Below are 26,589 nucleotides of genomic sequence, written 5' to 3'. Positions count from 1 at the left end.
CAATATATACAAAGTATATAATTAGTGCTTAGTGCATATACATGAGATTTTTTAGAAAACATCATTATAACAATAAAACATATTAAATATTGTGCACAATATAAGTGAAAATACATAAATAATTAAATGATTCCATGTGTCACATCCTAATGGGAACCGCACTCACGTGTTCCAAATATCGCTGCATGCTATGTTCTCAGTGTCCATATGATTCCACTGGACATGTCTGTGATGTCAGAATTCTTCCCATATTTCCATGTGTCTGCACATGCGCACTGGCACCTGTGATGCTCAAATTGACATTTTGCAAATGGTCAAATATGCAATCTATTCCCATAACTTTAAAATCAACAGATTCAATCATACAATTTATAAATCCGGAATATATACAGCATTGGTTACATAGTAAGGATAGCAGTGTCACAAATGCATAACCAATAAAATTTTTCATTTTTAAGTATTTTATGTGGACAAATACATAGCATAAACCATTCCATAATAGGCAGGGCGTGAGTCCCTGAGATGCCACTAAGTGGGGGAAAATCCCAACAATTAAGTGGGATATCCGACTCCTTAATGGGGAAATGGAAAGGAGAGAAATGTAAACCCCACCCTCCGCTTCCCACAATGGCAACAAGGATCCAACTGCCCTATAAATAGATAGCATGTCCTGTATATATATATATATATATATACAGCTCTGGAAAAAATTAAGAGACCACCACATCAAAACCCTGTGATGGGCAGCCCAATCTCCAGACCTGAACCCCATTGAAATCCTCTGAAATATAATCAAGAGTATAATGGATAGTCACAAGCCATCCAACAAAGAGGAACTGCTTAAATTTTTGCGCCAGGAGCAGTGTGAAAGACTAGTGGAAAGCATGCCAAGACGCATGAAAGATATGATTAAAAATCATGGTTATTCCACAAAATATTGATTTCTGAACTCTTCCTGAGTTAAAGCAGTAGCATTGATGTTTCTAAATGATTATGAACTTGTTTTCTTTGCATTATTTAAGGTCTGAAAGCACTGTTTTTTTTGTAATTTTGACTAGGGTTGAGCGAAACGGGTCGTTCATTTTCAAAAGTCGCCGACTTTTGGCAAAGTCGGGTTTCATGAAACCCGATCCGACCCCTGTGCGGGGTCGGCCATGCGGTACGCGACTTTCGCGCCAAAGTCGCGTTTCAATGACGCGAAAAGCGCCATTTCTCAGCCAATGAAGGTAAACGCAGAGTGTGGGCAGCGTGATGACATAGGTCCTGGTCCCCACCATCTTAGAGAAGGGCATTGCAGTGATTGGCTTGCTGTCTGCGGCGTCACAGGGGCTATAAAGGGGCGTTCCCGCCGACCGCCATGTTACTGCTGCTGATCTGAGCTTAGGGAGAGGTTGCTGCTGCTTCGTCAGAAGCAGGGATAGCGTTAGGCAGGGTCCATTAACCACCAAACCGCTTGTGCTGTAGCGATTTCCACTGCCCAACACCACCTTCGGTGTGCAGGGACAGTGGAAGCTACATTTTTTTTTTCCCCTCAGCGCTGTAGCTCATTGGACTGCCCTAGAAGGCTCCCTGATAGCTGCATTGCTGTGTGTACGCCGCTGTGCAAACCAACTGCTTTTTTCAAAGCACAAATCCTCTTGTTCCTTCCTTTCTGCACAGCTATCTTTTTTGTTTGTCCACACTTTTTATTTCATTTGTGCATCAGTCCACTCCTTATTGCTGCCTGCCATACCTGGCTGAGATTACTGCAGGGAGATAGTAATTGTTGGACACTCCCTGTTTTTTTTTTTTTTGCTTGTTTTTTTTTGTGGGAGATTAAGATTGACATTTCTGCTAGAGTGCCATCCCTGTCTGTGCCATCTCTCACTCAGTGGGCCATAGAAAGCCTATTTATTTTTTTGCTTGATTTGGGTTATAAAATCTACCTGAAAAAATCACTACATCAATCAGTGGGAGAAAAATATTGGCCTCAGGGCTTGTGTGCCACTCTTGACTCCTGTGTGTGCCATCTCTCAGTCAGTGGGCCATAGAAAGCCTATTTATTTTTTTTTTTTTGGTTTTATAAATTCTCCCTGAAAAAAAAGGGAGATTAATATTGGCCTTTGGGCTTGTGTGCCAGTCCTAAGCGTGCCATCTCTCTCTCTCAGATAGTGGGCCATAGAAAGCCTATTTATTATTTTTTTTATTGGGTTTATAAATTTTCCCTGAAAAAAAAAAGGGAGATTAATATTGGCCTCTGGGCTTGTGTGCCAGTCCTGAGCGTGTCATCTCTCTCACAAATAGTGGGCCATAGAAAGCCTATTTATTTTTTTGGTTGATTTGGGTTCTAAATTCTACCTGAAAAAATCAATAAATCAATCAGTGGGAGATAAATATTGGCCTCTGGGATTGTGTGCCAGTCTTGACTCCTGGGTGTGCCATCTCTCTCTCTCTCTCCAATTGTGGGCCATAGAAAGCCTATTATTTTTTTAGCTTGATTTGGGTTCCAAAATCTACCTGAAAAAATCACTACATCAATCAGTGGGAGATAAATATTGGCCTCTGGGCTTGTGTGCCACTCCTGACTCCTGTGTGCGTCATCTCTCACTCAGTGGGCCATAGAAAGCCTTTTTTTGTTTTATTTGTTTTATAAATTCTCCCTGAAAAAATCATTTTATTTTATTTGGTTTCTAAATTCTTCCTGAAAAAATCATTTTATTCTATTTTTTTTTTCCTAAAGTCTCCCTGAAAAAAAAAAAAAAATCAAATCAGTGGGAGATTAATATTTACATTTGTGCTTCAGTGACAGTCCTGCGTGTGTGGCATCTCTCTCATTTGTTGCCACCAACAACAGAGTGTGTAACATTGTGCCTGATTTTCGTTGTGGTCTCACTCACCTGTAAAGGGGTAGCTAAATCATACTGAAGTTATAGCTCACCGTGTAAGTTGTGTGACAGCAACAAATACCGTTAGTTTGGTTACGTTTTTAAAACAATGAGGAAGTCTGGTGGAAGAGGTCGTGGCCGGGGGCGTTCATTGTCAGCTGGTAATGAGGGTAGTGGTAGTGGTGGAGCATCAGCTGGTCGTGGGAAAAAAAATATTGCACCTAAGTCTGGAGCTGTGGAGCCAGGTTCGTCGTCTGGCTACACAAGGCCTTGAACGCTCCCTTTTCTGGGAGTAGGAAAACCGCTTTTAAAGCCGGAGTAGCAAGAGCAAGTTTTGGCTTATCTTGCTGACTCAGCCTCTAGCTCTTTTGCCTCCTCTCGTGAAACTGGTAAATGTCAAAGCAGCGCGTCGTTAGTGGATGTTCTCGGTCAGGGACAAGTCGCTTCCTTGTCCTCTTCAGCAAAAACAACAACAGAGAAGAATGCAGCAGGCGACACAACGGGTTACTCCATGGAGCTCTTTACACATACCGTCCCTGGCTTAGAAAGTGAAGCAGTTAACAGTCCATGCCCATTACAAGTTGAATCTGACATGGAGTGCACTGATGCACAGCCACAGCCAGACTACTATGCTGGTCCTTTGACTCAGACCACAACATTGCCCTCGCAGGGTAATGATCAAGAATCAGACCCTGATGAGACTATGTTGCCCCATCACGAACGCTATACCACCGACCGACACGGTGACACAGACGAAGTTGCACACGAGCTACAAGAAGAGGTAATAGATGACCCAGTTCTTGACCCCGATTGGCAGCCATTGAGGGAACAGGGTGCAGGCGGCACCAGTTCTAAAGCGGAGGAGGAGGGGCCGCAGCAGGCATCAACATCGCAACAGGTTCCATCTGCCGGGCCCGTATCTTGCCCAAAACGCGTGGCAAAGCCAAAACCTGTTGGGGGACAGCGTGGCCATCCGGTTAAAGCTCAGTCTGCAATGCCTGAAAAGGTATTCGATGCTAGAAAGAGTGCAGTCTGGCATTTTTTTAAACAACATCCAATTGATCAGCGCAAAGTCATCTGTCAAAAATGTTCAACTACCTTAAGCAGAGGACAGAATCTGAAAAGTCTCAATACAAGTTGCATGCATAGACATTTAACCACCATGCATTTGCAAGCCTGGACTAACTACCAAACGTCCCTTAAGGTTGTAGCACCCTCGGCCAATGAAGCTAGTCAGCAACGCAACATCCCTTCCGGCAGTGTAGGGCCACCATTTTCCGCACCACCTGCAGTATCTGTGCAGGTTTCTTTGCCAGGCCAAAGCAGTCAGGGTCAGGGAATCACCAGTTTCGTAGTAGGAAACACTGCATCTAGGGCACCGGCGGCAACAATACCATCTCCCACCGTCTCTCAGTCTGCCATGTCCACCGGCACCCCCGCTAGTTCCACGATCTCCAGCTCTCCAGTCCAGCTCACCCTACATGAGACTATGGTTAGAAAAAGGAAGTACTTAGCCTCGCATCCGCGTACACAGGGTTTGAACGCCCACATAGCTAGACTAATCTCGTTAGAGATGATGCCCTACCGGTTAGTTGAAAGCGAAGCTTTCAAAGCCCTGATGGACTACGCTGTACCACGCTACGAGCTACCCAGTCGACACTTTTTTTCCAGAAAAGCCATCCCAGCCCTCCACCAGCATGTTAAAGAGCGCATCGTCCATGCACTCAGGCAATCTGTGAGCACAAAGGTGCACCTGACAACAGATGCATGGACCAGTAGGCATGGCCAGGGACGTTACGTGTCCATCACGGCACACTGGGTGAATGTGGATGCAGGGTCCACAGGGGACAGCAAGTTTGGGACAGTTCTGCCTAGCCCACGGTCTAGGAAACAGTTGGCTGTAGCCGTTCGCACCCCCTCCTCCTCCTCTTCGTCCTCCTGCAGAAGCGAGAGCTCGTCCACAGACCGCAGTCGCACAACCACTCCATCCGCAGCTGCCACTGTTGCACACCAGGTCTCCCATTATGGGGCAGCTACTGGCAAACGTCAGCAGGCTGTATTGGCTATGAAGTGTTTGGGCGACAACAGACACACCGCGGAAGTTCTGTCCGAGTTCTTGCAGAAAGAAACGCAGTCGTGGCTGGGCACTGTAGATCTTGAGGCAGGCAAGGTAGTGAGTGATAACGGAAGGAATTTCATGGCTGCCATCTCCCTTTCCCAACTAAAACACATTCCTTGCCTGGCTCACACCTTAAACCTGGTGGTGCAGTGCTTCCTGAAAAGTTATCCGGGGTTATCCGACCTGCTCCTCAAAGTGCGTGGACTTTGCTCACATATCCGCCGTTCGCCCGTACACTCCAGCCGTATGCAGACCTATCAGCGTTCTTTGAACCTTCCCCAGCATCGCCTAATCATAGACGTTGCAACAAGGTGGAACTCAACACTGCACATGCTTCAGAGACTGTGCGAACAGAGGCGGGCTGTTATATTTTTGTGGGAGGATACAAATACACGGGCAGGCAGTAGGATGGCAGACATGGAGTTGTCAGGTGTGCAGTGGTCGAAGATTCAAGACATGTGTCAAGTCCTTCAGTGTTTTGAGGAATGCACACGGCTGGTTAGTGCAGACAACGCCATAATAAGCATGAGCATCCCCCTAATGCGTCTGCTGATGCAAAGTTTGACGCACATAAAGGATCAGGCGTCTGCAGCTGAGGAAGAGGAAAGCCTTGATGACAGTCAGCCATTGTCTGGCCAGGGCAGTGTACAGGACGAGTTAGCGGGCGAAGAGGAGGAGGAGGACGAGGAGGATGATGGGGATGATTATATTTTTAATGAGGAAGCTTTTCCGGGGCCACTGGAAATTGGTGGCGCGGCAAGGCCGGGTTCTGGTTTTTGGAGGGACACAAGTGACGTGGATTTGCCTGAAACTGCCCCTCAACCAAGCACAACCGCAGATTTGAGAACTGGAACTTTGGCCCACATGGCGGATTATGCCTTACGTATCCTCAAAAGGGACACACGCATAACTAAAATGATGAACGATGACGATTACTGGTTGGCCTGCCTCCTTGATCCTCGCTATAAAGGCAAATTGCAAAATATAATGCCACATGAGAACTTGGAACTAATATTAGCAGCCAAACAATCAACTCTTGTTGACCGTTTGCTTCTGGCATTCCCTGCACACAGCGCCCGTGATCGTTCTCACACGAGCTGCAGGGGCCAGCAGACCAGAGGAGTTAGAGGGGCAGAAATCAGAAGTGGCGTTGGCCAGAGGGGTTTTCTGACCAGGTTGTGGAGTGATTTTGCTATGACCGCAGACAGGACAGGTACTGCAGCATCAATTCAAAGTGACAGGAGACAACATTTGTCCAGTATGGTTACAAACTATTTTTCATCCCTTATCGATGTTCTCCCTCAACCGTCATTCCCATTTGATTACTGGGCATCAAAATTAGACACCTGGCCAGAATTGGCAGAATATGCATTGCAGGAGCTTGCTTGCCCGGCAGCTAGTGTCCTATCAGAAAGAGTATTCAGTGCTGCAGGTTCAATACTAACAGAAAAAAGGACTCGTCTGGCTACCCAAAATGTAGATGATCTAACCTTCATTAAAATGAACCACAACTGGATTTCGAAATCTTTTGCCCCACCTTGCCCGGCTGACACCTAGCTTTCCTATGAAAAGGTCTTGCCTGTGGACTATTCTGAATGCCTTTTCCAATCTCGTAATTTTCTGCACCTGATTGTCCAGCATACAACATGTTTACACCTCACTAAATGGCCAAACTCCCCACACGGGGCCGTGGTATCGACACTTGGCGACAGCACCCATGAGAGTGCTGTTTGTCTGAAGAGGTGGGTGTGCCCGCTTTTGGTCGACGGCACTGCCACTGGGTCCCTCCTAGTACAATAAAGTGTCTCTGGCGGTGGTGGTGTGCACCCAACGTCAGACACACCGTTGTAATATGAGGGGCCCTGGGCCTGTACCGCCGGCCACAAGACAGTTCCCCCCCCAGCTCAAACAGTGCTCTACCACTTGCAAAATTATCTCACAGCTTCACCAATGTTTAGTCTATGCGCTGACATCCTTCAATGCCTGCCACTGACAATACCATTGTATTGACATTTTTGTTATGTTAGGCCTTCGAAGCCTGTCTGCGGTCACTCCTTCCACTATGCCTCCACTGACCACACCACTGCTGCCCGTGTACCCCTGGAACCAATTTAAAATTGCCTACAGCCATGTGTTATTATTTTAGGCCTTCGATGCCTGTCTGCGGTCACTCCTTCCACTAGGCCTCCACTGACCACACCACTGCTGCCCGTGTACCCCTGGAACCAATTTAAAATTGCCTACAGCCATGTGTTATTATTTTAGGCCTTCGATGCCTGTCTGCGGTCACTCCTTCCACTAGGCCTCCACTGACCACACCACTGCTGCCCGTGTACCCCTGGAACCAATTTAAAATTGCCTACAGCCAGCCCAATTTTTTTATTTTAGGCCTTCGATGCCTGTCTGCGGTCACTCCTTCCACTAGGCCTCCACTGACCACACCACTGCTGCCCGTGTACCCCTGGAACCAATTTAAAATTGCCTACAGCCATGTGTTATTATTTTAGGCCTTCGATGCCTGTCTGCGGTCACTCCTTACAATATACCTCCACTGACCACACCACTGCTGCCCGTGTACCCCTGGAACCAATTTAAAATTGCCTACAGCCAGCCCAATTTTTTTATTTTAGGCCTTCGATGCCTGTCTGCGGTCCGTTCTTTCTACTACTACTACACTGACCAGGCCACTGCTGCCCGTGTACCCCTGGAACCAATTTAAAATTGCCTACAGCCATGTGTTATTATTTTAGGCCTTCGATGCCTGTCTGCGGTCACTCCTTCCACTAGGCCTCCACTGACCACACCACTGCTGCCCGTGTACCCCTGGAACCAATTTAAAATTGCCTACAGCCAGCCCAATTTTTTTATTTTAGGCCTTCGATGCCTGTCTGCGGTCCGTTCTTTCCACTACTACTACACTGACCAGGCCACTGCTGCCCGTGTACCCCTGGAACCAATTTAAAATTGCCTACAGCCATGTGTTATTATTTTAGGCCTTCGATGCCTGTCTGCGGTCACTCCTTCCACTAGGCCTCCACTGACCACACCACTGCTGCCCGTGTACCCCTGGAACCAATTTAAAATTGCCTACAGCCAGCCCAATTTTTTTATTTTAGGCCTTCGATGCCTGTCTGCGGTCCGTTCTTTCTACTACTACTACACTGACCAGGCCACTACTGCTCGTGTTCCCCTGGAACCAATTTAAAATTGCCAAAAGCAATGTGTTATTATGTTAGGCCTTCGATGCCTGTTTGCGGTCACTCCTTCCAATAGTTCTCCACTGACCAGACCAATGCTGGCCGTGTACCCCTGGAACCCAGCTGAAAGTGCATGTAGCCTCCTTTTTTTCTTTGTTTTATATTTAGAAAGCCCAGATGAACTACGCTGTGCAACGGTTCAAGCTACCCAGTCGACATTTCTTTTGCGAGAAAAGCCATCCCAGCCCTCCACCGGCATGAAAAAGTCTGCATTGTCATAGCACTCAGGCAATCAAACAGTAGAAAGGTGCACCTGACAAGAGACGCATGGACCAGTAGGCATGTCCACAAAAAGTTACGTGTCCATTACGGCGCACTGGGTTAATGTGTTGGATGCATGGTCCACAGGGGACAGCCTACAAAGTCTGTCTGCAGTCCCTAATTCCAATTTTCCTCCGCTGACCACACCACTGCTGCCCGTGTACCCCTGGAACCAATTTTACAGTGTCTACAGCCTAATTTTGTTATGTTAGGCCTACTACGCCTGTCTGCGGTCCCTCCTTCCAATACTCGTCCACTGACCACACCACTGCTGCCCGTGGACCCCTGGAACCTATTTTTAATTGCATAGAGCATCCTTTTTTTAATAGTAGGCGTACAAAGTCTGTCTGCGGTCCACTATTGAAATTGTCCTCCACTGCCCAGAGCACTGCTGCTTGTGTACCCCTGTAACTTTTTTAAGCTGCAGTGAGCCACATTTTTGGGTTAAGTCCTACTACCTGTGTCTGTCTGCGCCACTCAATTCAGCTGTGTTCCTTTGAAAAAAGCTGAGCGTCAATAGTCTTGTTTTCAGCCTCTAGGAATTTTAAAACTGCATTGGGGGTACAACTTTGGTAGGGCCTACTAACGGTGTCTGCCTCCCCAAGGTGTGCCCCAGGTTTCCTCGCCATTGCTTCGATCTTAATGCTCTCGTTTAGTAGTTGTTGGAAACTACACTGCATTAGGCCTACAAATTGGGTATGGGGTGTAGATAGATGGTGTGTTCCACTCCAAGGTGTTCTCCAGGTTGCCTTTCCTGAGCTTCGATCTTCCGGCTCTCGTTTAGTAGTTCTTGGAAACTACACTGCATTAGGCCTACAAATTGGGTATGGGGTGTAGAGAGATGGTGTGTTCCACTCCAAGGTGTTCTCCAGGTTGCCTTTCCTGAGCTTCGATCTTCCGGCTCTCGTTTAGTAGTTGTTGGAAACTACGCTGCATTAGGCCTACAAATTGGGTATGGGGTGTAGAGAGATGGTGTGTTCCACTCCAAGGTGTTCTCCAGGTTACCTTTCCTGAGCTCCGATCTTCCGGCTCTCGTTTAGTAGTTCTTGGAAACTACACTGCATTAGGCCTACAAATTGGGTATGGGGTGTAGAGAGATGGTGTGTTCCACTCCAAGGTGTTCCCCAGGTTTCCTCGCCAATGCTTCGATCTTCATGCTCTCGTTTAGTAGTTGTTGGAAACTACACTGCATTAGGCCTACAAATTGGGTATGGGGTGTAGAGAGATGGTGTGTTACACTCCAAGGTGTTCTCCAGGTTGCCTTTCCTGAACTTCTATCTTCAGGCTCTCATTAAATTGTGGTTAAACGGAACAACTGCATTTGGCGTACTAGTTGGTTTGGGGCCTACTATCGGTGTCTGCCACTCCTTGCTGTTCTCCTGGTTTCCTGTCCTGAAATTCCATTTTCAGGCTCTCGTTAAGTAGTTGTTAATGTTAGACTGCATTTGGCCTACTAGTTGGGTTGGGGCCTACTATCGGTGTCTGCCACTCCTTGCTGTTCTCCTCCACTGAACAAAGCTGTGCCGCCTGTTTACTACGGTTGCCAATTTTGAACTGCATTTCGACTACTTACTGATTTGGGCCTACTCTCTGTGTCAGCCTCTCATTCCAGTTGTCCTCCACTGCAATGCCCCCTGGTTAGTCCTGTGTTACCAATTTTGAACTGCATTTAGCCAACTTTATTCTTTGGGCCTATATCTGTGTTTCCTCCTCATCCTGCCCATTGCCCAGCCAGTGATAGATGAGTCTGCTGGTACATTGACCCATAATGCAAAATTCCCCGTGCACGCTACACAGCAAGATTGTGACCCTGCTGAAAGTCAGGTTCCTCTTCCCGCATACCATACCACCTTACACGGGGACAAAGAGGAAGGTGCAGATGAAAGTGCAGGTTCCTTCATCAGGTGGGGGGAGGAATACTAGTTGGCGACGTCACTGGCACAGGGCCTCTCGTAGTACACAAAAGTGTTGCTGCCGGTGGGAGGCGCCCCCGCCATGCAAACACACCGCTGTACTTTGAGGGGCCCTGTGCCAGTGCCAATGCCAACGAGTGGGCCCCCCCTGCTTGCTCAGGATCACAGCACTTGCAAAGTTGAAATACTTACCTCTCCCTGCTCCACTGCCGTGACGTGGTCCAGATTTCCTGGGCCCACTAATTACTTGAACCAGCCCTACCCCCCACAACTTTAGCCAAATGACCCCCAATTTCAAATGCCTTCGAATTATTATAAGGTAAATTACGATTGACAAGCTTCTTTAACAAGAATGGATGTTTTTGCCATTAAAATGGGCAGTGTAGGTGTTTTCCTGGCCTCCACTCACTGCCGACTATGCTCCCCTATTGACTTGCATTGGGTTTCGTGTTTCGGGCGATACCCGACTTTTCGCGATAATCGGCTGATTCCACTCGACTCGACTTCTAAGATAGTCGGGTTTCGCGAAACACGGCTCGACTCTAAAAAGGTCAAGGTCGCTCAACCCTAATTTTGACCATTTCTCCTTTTCAGAAAACATTCTAAATTTATTGCATGTAAAGTCAGAGACATGTTGTCAGAAGTTTATAGACTAAAAGAACAATTTATATTTTACTAAAAAATATACCTATAAAGAGAAAAATCAGACAAACTGAACATTTTGCAGTGATCTCTTGATTGTTGCATGTGTGTGTGTGTGTGTGTGTGTAAAAAGAGGAACAGCACCAGAAAAAAATACCTTAAAGCGTGCACGCTTCCTTGACCAGCATTCCAATGGCCTTCCAGACAGTAAACAAAAAGGGAAATGGCACAAAAAGATGTAAAAAAAAGGACTTTAATGTCCTGTGGCGTGGCAAGCTTGAGAAAGGATTTGTTTTGTCCAAAACGTTGCCACGCCACAGGGCATTAAAGTCCTTTTTTACATCTTTTTACATCTTTTTGTGCTGTTTCCCCTTTTTGTTTACTATATATACAGTACAGACCAAAAGTTTGGACACACCTTTTCATTTAAAGATTTTTCAGTATTTTCATGAATATGAAAATTGTACATTCACACTGAAGGCATCAAAACTATGAAATAACACGTAGAATTATATACTTAACAAAAAAGTGTAAAACAACTGAAAATATGTCTTATATTCTAGGTTCTTCAAAGTTGCCACCTTTTGCTTTGATGACTGCTTTGCACACTCTTGGCATTCTCTTAATGAGCTTCAAGAGGTAGTCACCGGGAATGGTCTTCCAACCTTGAAGGAGTTCCCAGAGATGCTTAGCACTTGTTGGCCCATTTGCCTTCACTCTGCTGTCACCCCAAACCATCTCGATTGGGTTCAGGTCCTTCTTGGTCATATAGCCCTTACTCAGCCTGGAGGTGTGTTTGGGGTCATTGTCCTGTTGAAAAATATATGATGGTCCAAATAAACACAAACCGGATGGAATGGCATGCCGCTGCAAGATGCTGTGGTAGCCATGCTGGTTCAGTATGCCTTCAATTTTTAATAAATCCCCTACAGTGTCACAAGCACATCACTCCCACACCATCACACCTCCTCCATGCTTCACGGTGGGAACCAGGCATGTAGAGTCCATCCGTTCACCTTTTCTGCAATGCACAAAGACACGGTGGTTGGAACCAAAGATCTCAAATTTGGGCTCATCAGACCAAAGCACAGATTTCCACAGGTCTAATGTCCATTCCTTGTGTTCTTTAGCCCAAACAATTCTCTTCTGCTTGCTGCCTGTCCTTAGCAATGGTTTCCTAGCAGCTATTTTACCATGAAGGCCTGCTGCACAAAGTCTCCTCTTAACAGTTGTTGTAGAGATGTGTCTGCTGCTAGAACTCTGTGTGGCATTGACCTGGTCTCTAATCTGAGCTGCGATTTCTGAGGCTGGTGACTCGAATAAACTTATCCTCAGAAGCAGAGGTGACTCTTGGTCTTCCTTTCCTGGGGCGGTCCTCATGTGAGCCAGTTTCTTTGTAGCTCTTGATGGTTTTTGCCACTGCACTTGGGGACACTGGAGAGGCTCTGGACTGGACTGGACTGGACTTACCTTGACAAGCCAGAGATGGTATGTCACTCTCCATAAGGAGAAATGATACTCCTTAGACCCCAGTCCAGAGCCTCTCACCTAGCCAAATCATTTCTCGTGCTTCGCACTGACGAGGGCCAACAGCCCAAAACACCGTGTCTGCAAATTGAGATATTGATTTGGCTTTTATCCTAAGTCATATTGCACGACTCGTTAAAGGGTTGATTGTGACTTGTAGGATCGCTACTTCTAACAGGTGGCGCTATAGAGTTTAAGTCCTCTTTTTCTCAGAAGAGGCAATTTGCATATTATATTTCCCAGAGGAGCATTACACGGCGAATAAGCCTCCTTACCTTGACAAGCCAGAGATTGTATGTCATTCTCCATAGGGAGAAACGATACCCCTTAGATCCCAGTCCAGAGCCTCTCACCTAGCCTCCTGCTGCTAGAACTCTGTGTGGCATTGACCTGGTCTCTAATCTGAGCTGCTGTTAACCTGCTATTTCTGAGGCTGGTGACTCGGATATACTTATCCTCAGAAGCAGAGGTGACTCTTGGTCTTCCTTTCCTGGGGCGGTCCTCATGTGAGCCAATTTCTTTGTAGCACTTGATTGTTTTTGCCACTGCACTTGGGGACACTTTCAAAGTTTTCCCAATTTTTCTGACTGACTGACCTTCATTTCTTAAAGTAATGATGGCCACTCGTTTTTCTTTACTTAGCTGCTTTTTTCTTGCCATAATACTTACATGCCTGCTTTTTTTCCACAAAATTAAACAACTGAATGAACATCCTCCAAGGCCGGTGATTCCATAATTTTTGCCAGGGGTTGTTCTCTATATACATAGAATACATAGATATATAGATGTCAGTGACTCACGCATATATGTTTATATACATTGCATAGATAGATAGATACTGTAGATAGATAGATAGATAGAAGAATAGCCAGTAATTCATCTGTCGTATTCTGTAAAATCACTGCAGGAGTCAACAGGATAAAAGTGATGAATTACATACATTAAATACAAATGGAATAGGTAGATATATAGATGTCAGTGACAAATACAATTAGTACAGTCTGTGTCCAAATTAATGGACATGTATTTAATAAATAAAAGATTATTTTTCACAAAAAAATGGCGTAGGCACCCGCACAATTTTCATAACCAGCAGTGGGAAAGCTGACGACTGGGGGAAGATGTTTATAGCTTGGTAAGGGGGTAATAACCATGGAGCTTCCCAGGCTATTAATATCAGGTCACAGCTGTATTAATAGCCTTCACTGGCTATTAAAATCGGGGACTCTAAAAAAAAAAATGGGTCCCCTTATAATTAATAACCACTTAGCCTCGCTCTTTACACTTACCCTGTAGTGGTGCAAGTAAGGTGATAGTTGGGGGGTTGATAGCACCTTTGTGTTGTCAGGTCACATCAAGCCAAGAGGTTAGTAATGGAGAGACGTCAATAAGATGCACCAATTACTATCCCCATAGTCATTTTGTAAGAAAACACAGACACCCAGAAAAAAGTCCTTTAATTGAAAGAATGACATTGACTCCTTTAATAATCTTAATTAAACCATACTTACGACCTCGCCCATTCCCCCGATACCCATTTCCCCTTTTGAATGTTTGATTACATTGAAACTTACCATGTTATGGTCACTGCTTCTCAAATGCTCCCTGACCTGTAGATCAGAAATTGTATTGGGTCTATTTGACAGATCCAGAACTAGCAGATTACCTCCCCTGGTTTGGTCATCTACCAGTTGAGAGAGGTAATTGTCCTGAACTGTGGATAAGAAATTTTAGCTTTTAGCACAACCAGAAGATTCTACAGTATGTCCCATTGAATGTCTGGATAGTTAAAATCCCCAATTATAAGATCCCTATTACTGTTTGCTGCCGTTTTAATTTGCTGCAACATTTCCTCCTCTACCATTTTATCTATATTAGGAGGCTTGTAGCAAACTCCAATTAGTAGCTTTCCATTATTGCCATCCCCATGTACATTTACCCATAGTGACTCTACGTTGCTGTGACTCCCCCAATGTCTTTATTAAGCACAGGTTTTAATGTGGATTTTACAAAAATGCATACCCAACCACTTTTTATCACTTCTGTTTTTTCTAAATGGAGTGTAACTCTCAACGTTTGTTACCCAGGTATGGCTCTCATAAAGCCAGGTTTCCATAATGCCCACCACAAAGTATTCTGTGACCAGCATAAGAGTCTCCAGTTCATTCATTTTGCTTGCTAGCTAACATTTGCCAGCAGACATTTAATATTAAAAGGACATTTGTTACTCCTACTAAGCTCCCTGCTTTCCTTGCATATCCCAACACCCCATAAATCCTCATTTACCCCTACTGCTTCCCTCTCTCTGTCTACTCCAAATATTCTCTTATTAGCACAACTACCCTCCCTCCCCCATATCCTAGTTTATAAGCTCCTCCATCCGTCTTACCATTTTTTCCCCAAGCACAGCTGCACCCTCTCCATTGAGGTGCAGACCGTCCCTACCGTAGAGACCGTAGCCGATAGAGAAGTCTGCCCAGTTCCCATGAACCCGAACCCTTCCTTCCGGCACCAGTTTCTAAGCCACTTATTTATCCCCCTAAGCTTCCGCTGTCTATCTAGTGATGCTCATGATAGAGGCAGTATTTCTGAAAACCCCACCTTGGAGGTCCTGGCCTTCAGCTTCTCTCCTAGTTCCCTGAAATCATTCTTAAGGACTAGTGATGAGCAAACGTGCTCGCCACTACTCGATACACGCCCAAGTATCATTATGCTCAGTGTACTTAGCGAGCACCGAGTATTTCCAGGATTATTCACCAGGAGCTCGGGTCTCCTCCTTTTAATTTTGGTGCTTTTTCGAGAGCCAATCAGCATGCAGAGACTGTCTGCCATGCATTGTAATACTGCAGCCATCTTTGTTGTGGTATTACAGTGATTGGCTGGCCGCATAGCGTCATAAGGTCTATTAGAGAACTTGTGCCGCCCTGCTCACCACATTCTGCTCTGGACTCAGCTACTCTAGGGAGAGCTGCAGCTGAGATAGGGTCAGATTCATACATTTATTAGATAGTGTGGGTCTACCATCACAGAATCCACAAATCCTGATAAGCCAAAAGTCCTTTTTAGGGCTAATTCGGGGGTACACAGATTTCAGTGCTAGGTAGGAAGGGGAGTCTATGTGCACATATTCACATCAGTGCCAGGACTGCAGGCACTGTAAGCGAGTATGCAAAAATTTAAAGAAATGGATGGCACTCACCGGTTAAAAAAACTTCTTTATTCCAATTCTTTAAAACATCGTCATTGGGAGGATGGGAGCAGGAGTGGAATGGACGACAGCCATTTTGCGCTGCAGTGGCGCTTCTACTGGTCACACAGATGAGTGAAACTGACATCACCTCTTAACCCCTTAACCCCCAAGGGTGGTTTGCATGTTAATGACCGGGTCAATTTTTACAATTCTGACCACTGTCCCTTTATGAGGTTATAACTCTGGAATGCTTCAACGGATCCTGGTGATTCTGACATTGTTTTCTCGTGACATATTCTACTTCATGATAGTGATAAAAATTCTTTGATATTACCTGCGCTTACTTGTGAAAAAAAATGGAAATTTGGCGAAAATTTTGAAACTTTCACAATTTTCCAACTTTTTTTTATGCCCTTAAATCACAGAGATATGTCACACAAAATACTTAATAAGTAACATTTCCCACATATCTACCATACATCAGCACAATTTTGGAACCAAATTAGTTTTTTTGTTAGTTATAAGGGTTAAAAGTTGACCAGCAATTTCTCTTTTTTACCACACCATTTTTTTTTTAGTGACCAACTCACATTTGAAGTCACTTTGAGGGATCTATATGATAGAAAATAACACGTGTGACACCATTCTAAAAACTGCACCCCTCAAGGTGCTCAAAACCATATTCAAGAAGTTTATTAACCCTTCAGGTGTTTCACAGGAATTTTTGGAATGTTTAAAAAAAAAAATGAACATTTAACTTTTTAATCACAAAAAATTTACTTCAGCTCCAATTTGTTTTATTTTACCAAGGGTAACAGGATAATTGGACTCCAAAAGTTGTTGTAGAGTTTGTCTTGAGCCTGCTGATACCACATATGTGGGGGTAAACCACTGTTTGGGCGCATGGCAGAGCTCGGAAGGGAAGGAGCGCCGTTTGACTTTTCAACACAAAATTGACTGGAATTGAAATGGGACACCATGTCGCATTTGGAGAGCCCCTGATGTGCCTAAACATTGAAATTCCCCACAAGTGACCCCTTGTTGGAAACTAGACCCACAAGGAACTTATCTAGATGTGTTGTGAGAACTTTGAACCCCCAAGTGTTTCACTACAGTTTATAACGCAGAGCCGTGAAAATAAAGATTGCTTTTTTTTCCACAAAATTTATATTTTGGCACCCAGTTTTGTACTTTCCCAAGGGTAACAAGAGAAATTGGACCCCAAAAGTTGTTGTCCATTTAGACCTGAGTAAGCGGATACCTCATATGTTGAGGTAAACACCTGTTTAGGCGCACGGGAGAGCTCTGAAGGGAAGGAGTAGTGTTTTATTTTTTCAATGCAGAATTGGTTGGAATTGAGATTGGATGCCATGTCGCATTTGGAGAGCCCCTGATGTGAATAAACAGTGCAAACCCCCCAATTCTAACTGAAACCCTAACTAAAACACACCCCTAAACCTAATCCCAACCACACCCCTAACCTGAACACACCCCTAACCCTAATCCCAATCCTAACCACACCCCTAACCCTAATCCCAACCCTAATCCCAACCGTAAATGTAATCCAAACCCTAACTTTAGCCCCAACCCAAACCCTAACTTTAGCCCCAACCCTAACTGTAGCCCTAACTCTAACTTAGCCCCAACCCTAACCCTAACTTTAGACCCAACCCTAACCTTAACTTTAGCCCTAACCCTAACTTTAGCCCCAACCCTAACTTTAGCCCCAACTCTAACCCTGACTTTAGCCCCAACCCTAACCCTAACTTTAGCCTGAACCCTAACCCTAAATTTAGCCCCAACCCTAACCCTAACTGTAGCCCCAACCCTAACCCTAACTTTAGCCCCAACCCAAACCCTGACATTAGCCCCAACCCTAACCCTACAGGAAAAATGGAAAAAAATACTTTTTTTTAATTTTATTATTTTTCCCTAACTAAAGGGGTGTTGAAGGGGGGTTTGATTTACTTTTATAGCAGTTTTTTTAGCAGATTTTTATGATTGGCAGCTGTCACACACTAAAATAGTTTTTGCGTCTCCACATTTTGAGAGCTATAATTTTTCCATATTTTGGTCCACAGAGTCATGTGAGGTCTTGTTTTTTTGCGGGACGAGTTGACAATTTTATTGGTACCATTTTCGGGCACGTGACATTTTTTGATCGCTTTTTATTCCGATTTTTGTGAGGCAGAATGACAAAAAACAGCTATTCATGAATTTCTTTGAGGGGGCGTTTATACCGTTCCAAGTTTGGTAAAATTGATAAAGCAGTTTTATTCTTCGGGTCAGTACGATTACAAGGATACCTCATGTATATTTTTTTATGTTTTGGTGCCTTTATACGATAAAAAACTATTTTATATAAAAAATAATTATTTTTGCATCGCTTTATTCTGAGGACTATAACTTTTTTATTTTTTTGCTGATGATGCTGTATGGCGGCTCGTTTTTTGCAGGACAAGATGACGTTTTTGTTTGGCAGTATGATAATAAAGCATTGTTTTTTGCCTTTTTTAAGTTGTTCACTGAAGGGGTTAATTAGTGGAACAGTTTTATAGAGTTATAGCGATACTAAATATGTGTACATTTATTATTTTTTATTACTTATATAAAGAAATGTATTTATTGGAACAATATTTATTTTTTTTCTTTATTTAAGAATTTTTTTTTTTTACACATGTACGGTAAATATTTTTATTTTACTTTATAACATTGCCCCAGGAGGGGGACATCACTATATATTATCAGATCGCTGATCTGACACTTTGCAGTGCACTGTGTTAGATCAGTGATCTGACAGGCACTGCAGGGAGGCTTGCTGGCACCTGCTCTGAGCAGGCGCTTGCAAACCACCTCCTTGCAATACTCAGAAGGAGCCCCGTGGCCATTTTGGATCCGAAGCCTGCAGGGAGAAGGACGTAGGAGACCCTCTGAACAACACAATCACATGGCGTTGTTCTGAGGGTCTCAGGGAAGCACACAGGGAGCCCCCTCCCTGCGCTATGCTTCCCTATGTAGATGGAATGTGATCATATTTGATCGCAGTGTTCCGGGGGTTGATGTGCCAGGAGTGGTCCGTGACCGATCCTGGCACATAGTGCCAGATGTCAGCTGTAATAGTCAGCTGACACCCGGTGGCAGTCGGCCGCGCTCCACCCGTGAGTACGGACGTTCGACTGTGATGTACTATCCAGTCACTGGGAATAAAGTTACAGGTCACCTTGACGGGATAGTACGTCATATGGGATTAAGGGGTTAGCAGAGGGATGGCAGCTAAACCCTACCCCCGTTGCTTAAACACATGTGCGCAGCTATACATAACAATTAAAATGCATTTAGAAAACAAATGAAAACAATACAAAAACACAATAAAACCTGCTTATTACAGGAAAATGGACACATCCAATCTTTTATTCAAAACAGCGGATTCTTGCGCTCGAGTGCACATAATCCATATGGCCTTTCTTTTTAGTAGAAGCTTAAAAGAGGCCATATGGATCATGTGCACGCAAGCGCAAGAATCCACTGGTTTGAATGAAAGATTGGATATGTCCATTTTCCTGTAATAAGCCAGTTTTATTGTGTTTTTGTATTGTTTTCATTTGTTTTCTAAATGCATATTAATTTTTATGTATAGCTGCGCACATGTGTTCAAGCACCGGGGGTAGGGTTTAGCTGCCATCCCTCTGTTAAGAGGTGATGTCAGTTTTACTCACCTGTGTGACCAGTAGAAGCACCACTGCAGCATTAAACGGCTGTCGTTTATTACGCTCCTGCTCCCATCCTCCCGATGCCGATGTTTTAAAGTATTGGAATAAAGAAGTTTTTTAAACTGGTGAGTGCCGTCCATTTCTTTTAATTTTTGCATCTATTGTGGCTATTTTCTTTGGAGTGGTACCCCGGCTCACGGAGCACTTACTGCTGTATACTGTATATGCTTGCAGCATCAGTTCATGCAATTACCTCTGCACTGAGTGGGCTTCCCCGCTGGGCGGATTAATACTTTGTTGGAACTGTATGTGAGTATATAGATCTCACTGCAGGCCTCAAAAAGCTCCATTCCAGTCTGTTGCTGCTTATTTTATATATATTTAGCTGCAGGTATACGTGGCATTTTTTTTTCCAGCTTATACCTGCCCATTTTATTAGAAAGCAATCCATAGCCCCCTTTTTTCTACATTTATTTGCTTGGTCACGCTGCAGACTACAGCCAGTCATTGCAATACAAGAGCCCATCTAACAATTTAATTTTTTTTTGTCCCAGGCATCAGATGTGAGTGCGCAGAAAAATATGGCCTTTTTTTTTTTGGTAATATATTATTTTTTGGAGTGTCTTACAACATTTTAGGACACCATTTTGCTGCCCCAAAAATCTGTAACTGGCCAAAAAATATTTAGCTACAGTTCTTATATTTATCACTGTGAATTGTACGCCACATGCATCGCATATGATTGCGCTAAATATCTTACAATTTTAGTAGTTCAATTTTTTTGTGTATCATAGCCTACGTATTGACACCATTTTGGTGGGGCCCAAAAACCAAGGCTGCATTTTGATCAGTCTGATTTCTCCGTTTGGCGCCTGGGGTATCCGTGGTGTCAAAATCCTCGCTTTGCAGGCATACGTTGCATTGTTTTGTCTGCTAGCTTTGGTCTACTCATTATTTAGTAGTCAAAAATTTTTTAAAACAAGGCCTCATATTTAAATGGTCTGTTATCTCCATCAGACGCCTGGTGTATCTGTGGTGTCAAAATCCTGAGTTGCAGGCATACATTGCATTGTTTTGTCTGTTAGCCTTGTTCTACTCATTACTTAGTGGTTCAAATTAAAAACAAACAAACAAGCAAGCAACATATTTAAACTGTCTGTTATCTCCGTGAGATGCCCGGTGTATCTGTGGTCTCCAAATACTTGCTTTTCAGGCATACTGATCACATAAGTTTTCTCCAAATTAATCCATTTGTATTGAGCTTTTCAAATATTTAAGTAGTCCATTTAAAATGGGCAATTCAAGGGGCAAGGAAAGTGGACATGATGCTGATGGTGCATGCAGAGGACAAGGCCAAGCTGAAAGTGGGCCACAACAAAGACCCACAAATTCTCGCTTGACCTTCCTGTCCCAGTTTCTAGGGGACCGCAGCACACCACTATTAAAGCCAGAGCAGTGTAAAACGGTTGTTGGTTGAATAGCGGATATGGCTTCCAGTCACTTAGCCAGCACCACCACCACCACCACGTCTTCCACACGGTCAAGTCTAAGTGGCTGTGAGAGTGGACCGCATATTACTCACCTTGATCCTCCTTCCTCCCACCATGCCGAGTGCCCTGAGACAACTGATCCCACACTTTGTTTACTCCAAAGAGCTGTTCGGTTTTCCCTTTAAAGATTCCGGACTCTGGGCTGGTCAACTTGAAGTAGGGCCAGATGAGATCGCATGTAGCGATGCCCAAAGATTTGAACTGCCACGGTCATACAAAGGCAATGGTGGGAAAGTGTCACAAGAGGTGGACGATGATGAGACGCAATTGCCAGAAAGTCAGGAGGAGGAGCAGGGTGTTGATGTGGAAGACGAGTTGGTGGATGACATAGCAACTGACCCAACCTGGCAGGAGGACATGCAGAGCAAGGACAGCAGCACACATGGGGAAGGAGGCATATGACCCCAACAGGCAGGAAGAAGGTGGCTGCGGATAGAAGGCGTGCATCCATTCCCCATAACACCAACATGACGGAAGTTGCCATTCAAACTGTTAGACCTTCCCGAGTCTGGTTATTTTTTAAGGACTCTGCAGATAACCTCAAACAGGCCATTTGCAGCACCTGCCATGCCTGCATCAGCAGGGGTAGCAAAACTACCAACCTGACCACCACCAGCATGACCAGGCACATAGAAGCAAAGTACCTGACTTTGTGGGCTGAAACCCAAGCTCCAGGAACACTGTCTGCAGGTGACACCACTGCTTCTTCCACTGTCTTGTGTAGCAGTCAATCCCCAGTTCACTGTGGATGTGAAGATGCCTCATGCCCTGCACCTGTTGTTGCCCACAGTCAACCAGCACCATCATCAAGCCCATCCACATCCTTGTCCCAGCACAGCCTTCAGTTGTCTATACCCCAGTCATTGGAACGCAAGCAGAAATACCCAGCCAATGCCCCACAGGCCACAGTACTAAATTCACACATTTCTCGTCTGCTTGCGCTCAAAATGTTGTCTTTTAGGCTCATTGAGACGGAAGTTTTCCGGAACCTGATGGTGGCGGCCATCCCAAAGTACTCGGTCCCTAGTCACCACTATTTCTCCTGGTTTGCCATACTGGCATTACACCAGCATGTGTCCCACAATGTTACCCGTGCCCTCAACAATACTGTTAGTGGGAAAGTCCATCTAGCCACGGACATGTGGACAAGTGCTTGTGGGCAGGGATGGTACATCTCACTGACGGCACACTGGGTTACCATAGTGGAAGCTGGGACCCAGTCGGACCTTGGGATGCAGCACATCCTCCCCACGCCGAGGATTGCGGGACCTACGTCAATCAGGGTTGCCCCCACAGTCTACAGCTCCTGCACCTCCTCCTCCTCTTCAGCCTCCATCTCTGAAATGAGCACATAAGTCAGAAGCTATGTAGAAGCATTGCCTCAGCCAAGCGGCAACAGGCTGTGCTGAAGCTATTCTGCTTAGGTGACAAACCGCACAATGCTGAAGAGTTATGGACAGCGTTAAAAGAGCAGTCAGATTTTTGGATGACACCATTGAACCTACAGCCAGGCATGGTCATGTGTGACAATGGCCAGAACCTGGTGGCGGCTCTGAGGCAAGGTGAGCTCACACACATACCTTGCCTGGCCCATGTGCTTAACCTCTTCATTCAACTTTTTCTCAAAATCTACCAGGAGCTGCTGTATCTGCTAGTGAAAGTATGCCATCTGTCTGCCCATTTTAGAAAGTCAGCTACAGCTTCAGCCACCCTTGCCGTGCTTCAGTAGCATTTGCAGCTTCCTCCTCTCCGACTGGTGTATGATGTGCCCACGCGTTGGAACTCTACACTGCATATGTTGGAAAGCATTTGTGAGAAGAAGAGGGCAGTTGTCTACCAGCATCAACAAGGCCGTCATTATTCAGTTCAAACTCCACACATTAGACCTCATGAGTAGACATGGATGTCAGACACATGTGCAATCCTCCTAAAGTTTGAGGACTGCTTAAAGATGGTGAGCAGCGATGATGCCATAATTAGCATCACCATTCCTCTTCTCTGCATTCTGAAAACACCTCTGCTCACAATTAAAGAGGATGCATTGCAGGCGGAGCACGAGGACATGGAGCAAGGAACCATACATTCCAGTTTGTGGTCTACTACCCTTGGTGTATACAATATTTTGTCGTTCAAAAAAATTTACAAAATGCAGGCCACATATTGAAACAGTCGGTTATCTTTGTCCGACGCCCGTTTTATGTGTGGTCTAAAAATAGTTGTTTTTCATGCATACATTCCAATTTTTGGTCTGTCTAATACCCTAGGTCTATACACTATTTTGTAAAAAAAAAAAACCCAAAAAACATATATTACAGTTTGCAGTTCAGTGACACGCCTCATCTATCTGTGGGCTACAAAGTGTGCTTTTGAGGCTACCATTCACCTTTTTTGCAGTGTGTTACCCTAGCTCTAAACACTATTTAGCAGTAAAAAATAAATATAAAGGCCACATATTGAGGAGTCTGGTATCTCAGTCAAACACCAGATGTATCAGTGGCCTACAAATTGTGGAATTTCAGGGCTACATTCTACTGTATTTGCTGTCTTTGACCTGATTTCTATGCACTATTTTTGGGGCCAAAATAAAAACACAGGCCACATATTTTTCGGTGTGGTATCTCTGTGACACGCCTCATGTATCTTTGGTCTACAAATTGTGCTTTTCAGGCTTCCATTCACCTTTTTTTGCTGTGTGTTACCCTAGCTCTAAACAGTAAACACTATTTTGGGCTGAATTTCTTTTTCTTACCCATGGGGAAATGTTTGTCAGCCCATACACTTAAGGCCCCGTCACACATAGCGACGCTGCAGCGATACCGACAACGATCCGGATCGCTGCAGCATCGCTGTTTGGTCGCTGGAGAGCTGTCACACAGACAGCTCTCCAGCGACCAACGATCCCGAGGTCCCCGGTAACCAGGGTAAACATCGGGTAACTAAGCGCAGGGCCGCGCTTAGTAACCCGATGTTTACCCTGGTTACCATCGTTAAAGTAAAAAAAAAAAAAACGCTACATACTTACCTATCGCTCTGTCCTCGGTGCTCTGCTTCTCTGGTCTGGCTGTGAGCGGCAGGCAGCCGGAAAGCAGAGAGGTGACGTCACCGCTCTGCTTTCCGGCTGACCGTCGCTCACAGCCAGACCAGAGAAGCAGAGCGCCGAGGACAGACAGCGATAGGTAAGTATGTAGCGTTTGTTTTTTTACTTTTAGGATGGTAACCAGGGTAAACATCGGGTTACTAAGCGCGGCCCTGCGCTTAGTTACCCGATGTTTACCCTGGTTACCAGCGAAGACATCGCTGATTCGGCGTCACACACGCCGATTCAGTGATGTCAGCGGGACCTCAACGATCAAAAAATGGCCCAGGCCATTCCGACACGACCAGCGATCTCACAGCAGGGGCCTGATCGCTGGTACGTGTCACACATAGCGAGATCGCTACTGAGATCGCTGTTGCGTCACAAAACTTGTGACTCAGCAGCGATCTCGCTAGCGATCTCGCTATGTGTGACGGGGCCTTTAGGGTATGGGCATTTCAGGTCTCGGAGACCCACTCCTTTAAATTTTTTTTAATGAGGCCTTCCTCCACATCTCATCATCCACTGCCACTAGAACACCAGAGAGAATATGTTCTATGCTGCTAAAGCCAGTCAATTTTGTGGCAAGGGTGTCTATGATCCCCATAAATTCTTTTTACAAATGTACCCCCATGGGGAAATGTTTGTTAGCCCCTACACTTAGTATATGGGCGTTACAAGTCTAGGAGACCCGCTCCTTTGCAATGGGACAGTTTTTTAAGAGGCCCTACTCCATGTTTCTTCCAAGGGAGAATTGGGGTGCAAATTTGGCGGCCCTTGCATTCAATGCATAAGGAAACTGTATGGCAAGACCAACTGAAGACTCTGAAGTGGGTTTTCATGTGGCCATTCAGTACCTGGGTTCAAAGGCTTTTTGGGGTGCATATGACTTGATAGCAGGGCAGGCCTTGCATTCAATGCAACATTTTTTCAGGAGGCCCACCAGTACCTCTCGTGAGTGGGGTATTTGGGTGCGCTGTAATTCTTGGCAGCCCAGCTATTCTCTGCATAGGCAATAACAGCATAGGAGACCCACAATTTAATAATGGCCCCTTAAGAATATTAATGCCACCTGATGCCCCTCTAAAAATAGCCTTTGTGACTTTAAGAGTACCTCCTTCATAAATGAAGCAAGGTGTGTCTCACACCACATGGCCAGCTAAGGTTGTTAAATGTTACAATGACATTTCCCAGAGAATGCATTTGTATTGGTTGAAAGCAATGGTAAAGTTGAAAAACACATCAAAAGCTGCTTCTAAACTAAGCCTAAGTGGGGGAGGAAATTTTTGGTCTGGGGTTAATTATTTGGCCTTAGGGTACCGTCTCACAGTGCCACTTTTGTCGCTACGACGGTACAATCCGTGACGTTCCAGCGATATCCATACGATATCGCTGTGTCTGACACGCAGCAGCGATCAGGGACCCTGCTGAGAATCGTACGTCGTAGCAGATCGTTTGGAACTTTCTTTCGTCGCTGGATCTCCCACTGTCATCGCTGGATCGGTGTGTGTGACACCGATCCAGCGATGCGTTCGCTTGTAACCAGGGTAAATATCGGATTACTAAGCGCAGGGCTGCGCTTAGTAACCCGATGTTTACCCTGGTTACCAGCGTAAAAGTAAAAAAAAAAAAAAACACTACATACTTACATTCCAGTGTCTGTCAGGTTCCTTGCCGTCTGCTTCCCGCACTGACTGACTGCCGGCCGTAAAGTGAAAGCAGAGCACAGCGCGCTGTGCTCTGCTTTCACTTTACGGCCGGCAGTCAGTCAGTGCGGGAAGCAGACGGCAAGGGACAGACACCGGAATGTAAGTATGTAGTGTTTGTTTTTTTTCACGCTGGTAACAAGGGTAAACATCGGGTTACTAAGCGCGGCCCTGCGCTTAGTAACCCGATGTTTACCCTGGTTACCCGGGGACTTCGGGATCGTTGGTCGCTGGAGAGCGGTCTGTGTGACAGCTCTCCAGTGACCACACAGCGACGCTGCAGCGATCGACATCGTTGTCGTATCGCTGCAGCGTCGTCTCAGTGTGACGGTACCCTTACAGGCAAGTCATCAACCTGCAAAGGGTGTACCTTAACATATTTCCCAGGAAAATCCGTTTGGTTTCGTTTTAGTGTGTTTTTTGTTGCAGCGGGATAAATAGTTACATAGTTATTAAGGTTGAAGGAAGACTATATGTCCATCTAGTTCAACCCATAAAATGGCATGAATCTCGGAAAAAAATGTTTATAGCTGTGAACTAGGAGTCAAGAATGCTTCCAGGGGCAAACCCCATTATGTCCCTGTGTCATTTGAGCAGTGTTCCATCTGGAGCGCCCCCAGACACAGGGCCGTGGGTTACTCGGTACCGGTCCTCTGCTGGCTCAGCTCTGGGGATGTCACGGTGGCTGGACCCGGTCTGTGACCCTGCTAAGGGGCGTCCAATGAAAGGTGATACAAGTCTGTCAAGGTTTACTGACGCCACCTGTGGTATTTG

This window comes from Ranitomeya imitator, chromosome 1 (genome assembly GCF_032444005.1).
Source record: "Ranitomeya imitator isolate aRanImi1 chromosome 1, aRanImi1.pri, whole genome shotgun sequence".
NCBI lineage: Eukaryota > Metazoa > Chordata > Amphibia > Anura > Dendrobatidae > Ranitomeya > Ranitomeya imitator.
Note: the sequence above shows the minus strand (reverse complement) of the source record.